General features: G+C 41.8%; 1 protein-coding gene across 1 annotated transcript in view; it reads left to right on the forward strand.

Moving 5' to 3' along the window:
• Positions 1-1,212: 1,212 nt before the first annotated feature.
• Positions 1,213-6,876, forward strand: part of CUNH21orf62 (chromosome unknown C21orf62 homolog) — a 29,587-nt gene continuing 23,923 nt past the window's right edge. Inside the window, exon 1 of the mRNA XM_006032668.3 lies at positions 1,213-1,229. The gene's annotated coding sequence lies outside the window, so the exon portion shown is untranslated. The remainder of the gene's footprint in view (positions 1,230-6,876) is intronic.

A 6,876-nucleotide genomic window follows, 5' to 3' on the forward strand; every position in this document is an offset into this window, starting at 1 on the left:
GGTCTGGAACCTGCGTTAGAACAAGGGGGTGGACTCTTTGACCAGATGTACATGTACAGATAAAGGTGTGATGGGATCTAATGCATGATTCACACAATTGCACCCCCTGCCATGCCACATGTACGTGGCAGGGGTACGATTGTGGGATCACTCATTAGATCCCATCATATCTTATTGCTGGTGCATGGCAAGCCCAATCCCAGGCTCCTCTGCACCAGTAAGAAGCAAAATCCCATGGCAGGGAGCCCCACCCACCCCAGCTAAGGGGCTCCCAGCTGAGGAGGCTCCCAGGCACCACCGGGAGGAGAGGGATTGCCCCTGAAGCAATTATCTGGCCCTGGGGATTGTGGCTGCCATGATTCCTAGGGCTCAAGGGTTTTATGCGGGGCATGGTGCATCCCTGCGGCTGGGAGCACTGTTAGCTGACGGGGCTCCCAGCCATAGGGAAGACCCTTCTACACATGCACATTAAAGCTTGATAGCAGCCACCTATAAGGTTAGTACACATTTTCAAGGTTTAACTTCATAGTTAGTTGGAGCTTTTTATTGTGTGATACCTATTTTGCTGGTCTCCAGGTACTTACACAATTAATTGTACAATACTTGGAAAGTGTAGAGGGGGCCTTTAGGACTTTTCAAACTTTTTATAAATATATGATTAATTTCAACATGTGTGTCAACTGAATTCTCCAAGGCAGCACAGCAGAACTGAACTTAAATGAATCCAGGGAGTATTAAATGAAAATCTTTGGACAGCTAAATTTCATGGGCTCACAAAATTCTTACACACACATTCAAAATTTCTAAAACTTCTCCGACTACTGTATTTTCTACTATTACTGTACTTTCAGCCTACATTTTTTATTTTTACCAAAAGAGATTAGTTTAAGAGACATTTAACAAGTGATCAAAAAGTGACTCAGAAAAAAGGATACTATTAACATTATCTGACACACTATTACCTGACACGTGGATTTTGCATCTAAGTGGTGTTAGCAGTCTAAAATTTGAATATATTTAATTAAAATCAGTACGTGTATGTATGGGTAGATGAAAACAATTTTGGATCCCTAGCCCCAAGAGCATGGGACCCAACAATAATTGCCTTGGCCAACACCCTCTATAGAAAATTGCCAATATTAGGTACTGCCTGTAGGATTGGGCTGGTATTGCACTCCTATCTCACAGTGTTACCAGCACTACACACTCTGACTGAGATGGGCCTGAAGGTGGGTAAGGGAGGCAGGGAAGGAAAAGGATATGCCAGCTGCTGCTCCCATGGCATGGTCAACTGAAAAGGGGGGTATATCTGTGTCACTATACCCCCACCTGCCTGATGCCTTGAGTCTAAAAAGGTAAAAAGGTTGAGAACCACTGATCCAGCTTTCCTACTTAGATTGCGAGCTGGTCAAGACAGGGGACTCTGTCATTTTGTATTTGCAAACCAAAATGGGGCTCCAACCTTAATGGTGTCTATAGGTGTTACTGTGATATAAATTATAAATAATTGGAAAATAAATGTTTAATGTAACTTGTGTGATCAAAGATTTTCTTTACAAGGAATTCTCAATTTGCTAAGAGCAGGGAATTAATGTATTTATTGTATTCTCTTAAGAGCAGGAAACTATATTAGCTGAAGAACAGTTTTACCACAAGATGGCACTATTGCATATAAAATATCTACGGAACTGGCTGTTACTTGAGTAGACAATAATGTTAAATGGAGCATCTTGTGACTGAGACCTGTCCTTGAGAAAACATTCTGCAGTGACAAACTCTTAAATCTATCTCCTTTCCAATAAAAGTGTTGGAACCTCATTCTACAGCTACTCTTGGCATGTAACTAACTTGGAGCAAGACCTGAAGCTATTGACAGCCTGTTTTGCAAACACATCTCAGTCCTTTGGCTTGACCATTAACATTTAAAAGGCCAAGATTTTGTAATAACCTGAGCCAAACACATGGTATCTTGAACCAAATATTGGGATTAATGGTGCAGGACTAAATGAACTGACATTTACCTACTTGAAAGTGCTTTCTTGACTAGCAGTGCTCTAATAGATGAGGATGCTAAGTCAATATTATCCAGACGCTAGCATGGCATTTAGTAGTCTGCATGATTGTGTTAGGGGTGAGGACAGAGAGAAAACATTTGCATAAAGATCCAAATGAACAGCCTACTGAACAATGCAGATGCAGACTTGAGAAACAAATGCTCTCCAGGCCCCAACTCAAGTCTCTTGGAGCTATCACAATGCAAATACATACCAATAATAATTGTGATGCCAGTTTTCTAGATAACTTGCATCTAAAACCTTGTCCATTACTTATGAGTGCCTGTATGAAATAAGGGAATAAGCTGTAGTACCGGCTTCTTTGCACACCAGAGACTTTGCTGTACTAACTTGCATAAATTGAAAAGCTATTGTGTACACTTCTTTAAATGCTCCCTGCCTGAAATCAGCCACAAATAATAACCATGTAGAAATGTACAGAATCCTGAATTTAAATCAGTCTTTAATTATTTGAATGGCAATTTACAATATTTGTATTTTTAGACATTTAATTGGAAATATGCTTCTATATACCTGAGTCAAATTAGGTTAAGTGCCTGGATATGTACTGTGCTTGTGATGGACTTGGACCAGAGGGAAACTGTCAGAGTGACAGCACGTGAGTAACATATTGCCTCCCTGTTTGATCTTAGGGCAGCTCAACAATGTGCTGATAAATGATGATCTGGCACGTAATTATCATTTTCTTAAAAACAAATCACTACAGACAGACTCTTTCTTAGGAGCAAGACATTCTGATTAATCAAGATGTTCATGATACAGTAAAACTAGAATCTGCTATACCAGTTTTTAGATACCAGTTTAGGTATTTTTTCTACAAGTCACAGAAAAATAATCGCTTTCTAGACTTGAAGGCCAAGTGGCCATTGCATGACATAGTTTCACTTAAGATGTTTTTAATTAGACAGACATTGTCAACTTCAATAGCATGTTGCTGTTTAAATTGATTTTGCTTTTGTTATGTGTAATACTAATGACTTCACTAATTCAAAGTTTAACTTAAGGTGTGAGTTTAGTTAAATTGGTATGCATGAACCTTCAACTCAATATGAATGCATGAGCCTTCATATTTCAGTTTATACTAAGTTTATTTGGGTTTGGGTATAGGTTCAATTACTCAGGAATATGGTTTTTCATTGATCTGCCTTAATTGTTTTTAAAAATGGAATTATGTGAAACAGTTACAACCTCTGGCGTGTAGACAAGACTTAATATTACTATAGCTAAAAAGGATTTGATGAGTCTTTTCTTTTTAAGTTAGTTTACTTTATGAATTCGATATCACTACACATTGTTTACAGCTAATTTAACAATTTCCCCTGTTTCTACTGCTGAATGTACGGGTTTTGCAAAGAGCACTTGGGAAGAGAAAAACATTAGGAAAAAAACTGAAAAATGTGATTGCAACACCAGGCATGCTGGCAACAGGTCTCATGGGTGAGGGTGCAATATCTAAAGCTATTGAGTGTGGAGGGTGAAGCCAGCTGGCTCCATTTGAGATAGAATGTGGTAGTCTTCCTTAAACTTGTCCCAGGCCAAAGGAGGATATTAAAGCATCATGGGATTATGGGCCTAGAAAATTGAGGGGGTTATGTGAACAGGACTTTCAGTGAGAGCTAACAGACAGGCAAGGGCAGAGAAACATCAGCAAGGCAGTCTCCTTGCCCAAAGCCAGATAGGGAGGTAACTGAGTTAGCTAAGACGTGCCAATGTTTGCAAGGAAAGTAATGGAAAACATGTGCAAACACCTTTGCTGATTTTACCCTTTGCTCAGTATGTTTGAACCTCTGGGGGACTGACTAAATGCTGTGTAGTTTTGAAGAGGCTGTTCTGAGTCCCATCATATGATGATGATTTTATACCCCGCCTTATCCAGAAAGGCTCAGAATGACAAACAATCCACAGATAAAAAACAACAGTAGATTCATCTCACTTGTTACAGATCCTGGAAGAGAATAAAAGGGCTTTCAAGTGTAAAGCCCAGGTAAGCCTGTTGCATTACCATAGTTGGGAAACTGGGGGCTGCCATCAAGAGATCCAGACCCAGAATTCGTGAAATATGGTTCTGCCCACAGAGGGATGACAAGAGTTAGGCTTGATTTCAAAGGGTACAGTCAAGGGCTAAGCATGGACAGTCAAAAAGCCCAAGGTTGAATAGATTCAGTCTTCAAAGGTTAGTCTAAACTGTGTAGATTGAACTGATAAGCAAGTGAACAGGCATTCACTTTTGATTCCAGAAATGCAGCCACATGCCTGCAGTGGCCCAGGCCAGAAGCTGAGGGGCGCTAGAGCACACCTCCCTGCTCAGCTGGAGCAGACAGTTTGGGCCAAGGCTAGCCTGCCCACCTGCAAGGGGGGTGGGGATTGTGAGGAGTTGCAAAGCATCCTGGGATGCTGGGGGTCTCTGAGTTAATTTGAATCTTATCATAGAAGTAGGGTCGGAAGGGACCTCGTAGACCTTCAAGTCCAACCCCCTCCCTGGGCAGGAGGAAAACTGGGCTCAAATGACACCAGCCAGGTAGGCATCAAGCCTCTTCTTAAAGACCCCCAGGGTAGGAGCCAGCACCACTTCCCTTGGATCCTAGCCGCCCTAACTGTGAAGTAGTTCTTACGGATGTCTAATCTAAATCTACACTCCAACAACTTGTGGCCGTTATTCCTTGTTATCCCGGGGGGCACTAGGGGAAGCAAGGTCTCCCCCAACCCCTTCTGGTCCTTCCTAGTGAGTTTATAGACGGTCACCAGGTCCCCCCTCAGCCTTCTCTTGTGGAGGTTGAACAGGTTCAGATCCCGTAGCCTCTCATTGTAGGGTCTGCCCTGCTGTCCCCGGATCATGCGGGTGGCCCCGCTCTGGACCCTCTCAATGTTGTCCACATCCCTCTTGAAGTGGGGTGCCCAGAACTGGACACAGTACTCCAGCTGTAGCCTGACCAGTGTCACGTAGAGGGGGAGGATCTTGAGGGGATCTGGCGCAGAAATTCAACAAACTGATTTAGCCTAATCAGATACTACATCCATCTAGGTTTATCTGAAACCAGTTTTGACCATTATGAAAGCGGTTTATATGCACTGAACTTCTGTTGTGTTACAGATCTGCACTGGTTTCTGATCACTTATACCAGTTTGTGTAATTTATGTCCCTAGCCAAGAAGGAAACAGTGGTTCTAAAGCATAGTTTACCTGGTAACCATTAACCTGGTAGTGGAAGTGTATTACCTGTACAGGACCAAAATCATCACTGAATTGCTTGTAATTCATTGTAAGAGCAAAATTTAACTAATTATATTCTGTTAAAAATAAAGAAACATTGTAAAGAAGCTCTTCATATTCCCTCTTAAAGTTTGCCTGGTATATATTGCATACCTACTGCAAGAAGCACGTTGTAGCAAACCTCTTTTTAAAATCTTGCTTTCTAAAACAAAATGATCAGTATGTGGGTCCAGGCCTTAAAATGAAATCCTGAGTTGCAAAAAACAAAAGGCAAATTGTTACATTCTAGGTGAGTATAGGAGAGCCTCTGAGTTTCTCAAGAGCAGAGACAAAACAAACTACCTCCCCAACACTCAGATCCACAGACAAAATTCTCATTAAATCTGCAGTTTGACTCTCTCTTGGTTCATCTATGTTTATCCCATTTGCACAGCTCCCACTGGCAATACACATCATAAAAAATAACTTACTGCTGCATCCTGACTTTGATGAAGATGCCCTAGACCTTCCTCTGGTAACATGCCCATCCATTTACAAGAGAGTTTTGCTAAAGTAATCATTTCATACCCTTCACTTCTAAATTTTATTTATTTATTTATGATTGTTGTACCTCTGTTTACTATCTATTCTATACCTGAATCCCATCAGGGTATTTCACTTCTTGTTCAGCAACTCAGATTTCAGAGGAATTCTTCCAACTATGGCATAAGAAACAGTGAGTTCAGGCCATCATATGTATGGTCTTTCAAACCCTTACTAATGGTGTCGTTGATGATTTAAGGTGATAAGCATAATGTTCAAGTAGTTTTCCAGGTGGTTACTCTTATGTGGGTAGCCATGATATAGAGCAGTGGTTCTCAACCTTTTTCGTACCAGTACTCATTTATAAACATTAATGGCCAGTCTCAACCCAATGCCCCTTACTCCTGACTCACTGCCTTTGCCCCCAGGCCCCAGCCCTCCATTGTGTGGGGAAGGGCATGGGGGTGTGGGGCAGCAGGGGTGTGGGTAGGGCATGGGAGCCCCAAGCAGCCCCTTGTAGGTGGGAGCTCTACCAGCCTACAAAGGAAAAGCCATGGTTAACCACATTTTTCCCCTTTAAAGGAGAATCCATTTTTAAAGTTTGTTGATCTATTTTTAAAGTTTGTTCTCAACCCTTTCATATAGAGTAGGCATCATGGAGGACAGTCCTCTGTCCTCTATTGATACGAAACCCAACACGTTTATGTCATCTATTTTTCAATATGTCCTCTATTGTTCAATAGAGGACATAAAGGCATTGGGTTTCGTATCAATAGAGGACAGAGTAGCAGAAAACCGGAATGTCCTCTATGATGGCCACCCTACTTTCATATATTCTGGCAAGCCACTTTTGGGTCACAACCCATGGGTTGAAAAACGCTGATGTTGAGCACATGACAGAGGTTTGTAGTGTTACTTGGTGTTCTGGATCTGACAGGCACCAGCTGCAGCACCAGAGCAGGGTTGAACCAAATGCATTATGCCTGAGAATTGAGTGGAAGTTCAGCTGGAAATCTTCAGCTTATCCTTACTAGCTTCAGTTAGCCAGTTAGGGCTCTTCTGGGACTGG

The sequence above is a fragment of the Alligator sinensis genome, unplaced genomic scaffold (assembly GCF_000455745.1).
Source record: "Alligator sinensis unplaced genomic scaffold, ASM45574v1 scaffold996_1, whole genome shotgun sequence".
In the NCBI taxonomy this organism is placed as follows: Eukaryota; Metazoa; Chordata; order Crocodylia; family Alligatoridae; genus Alligator; species Alligator sinensis.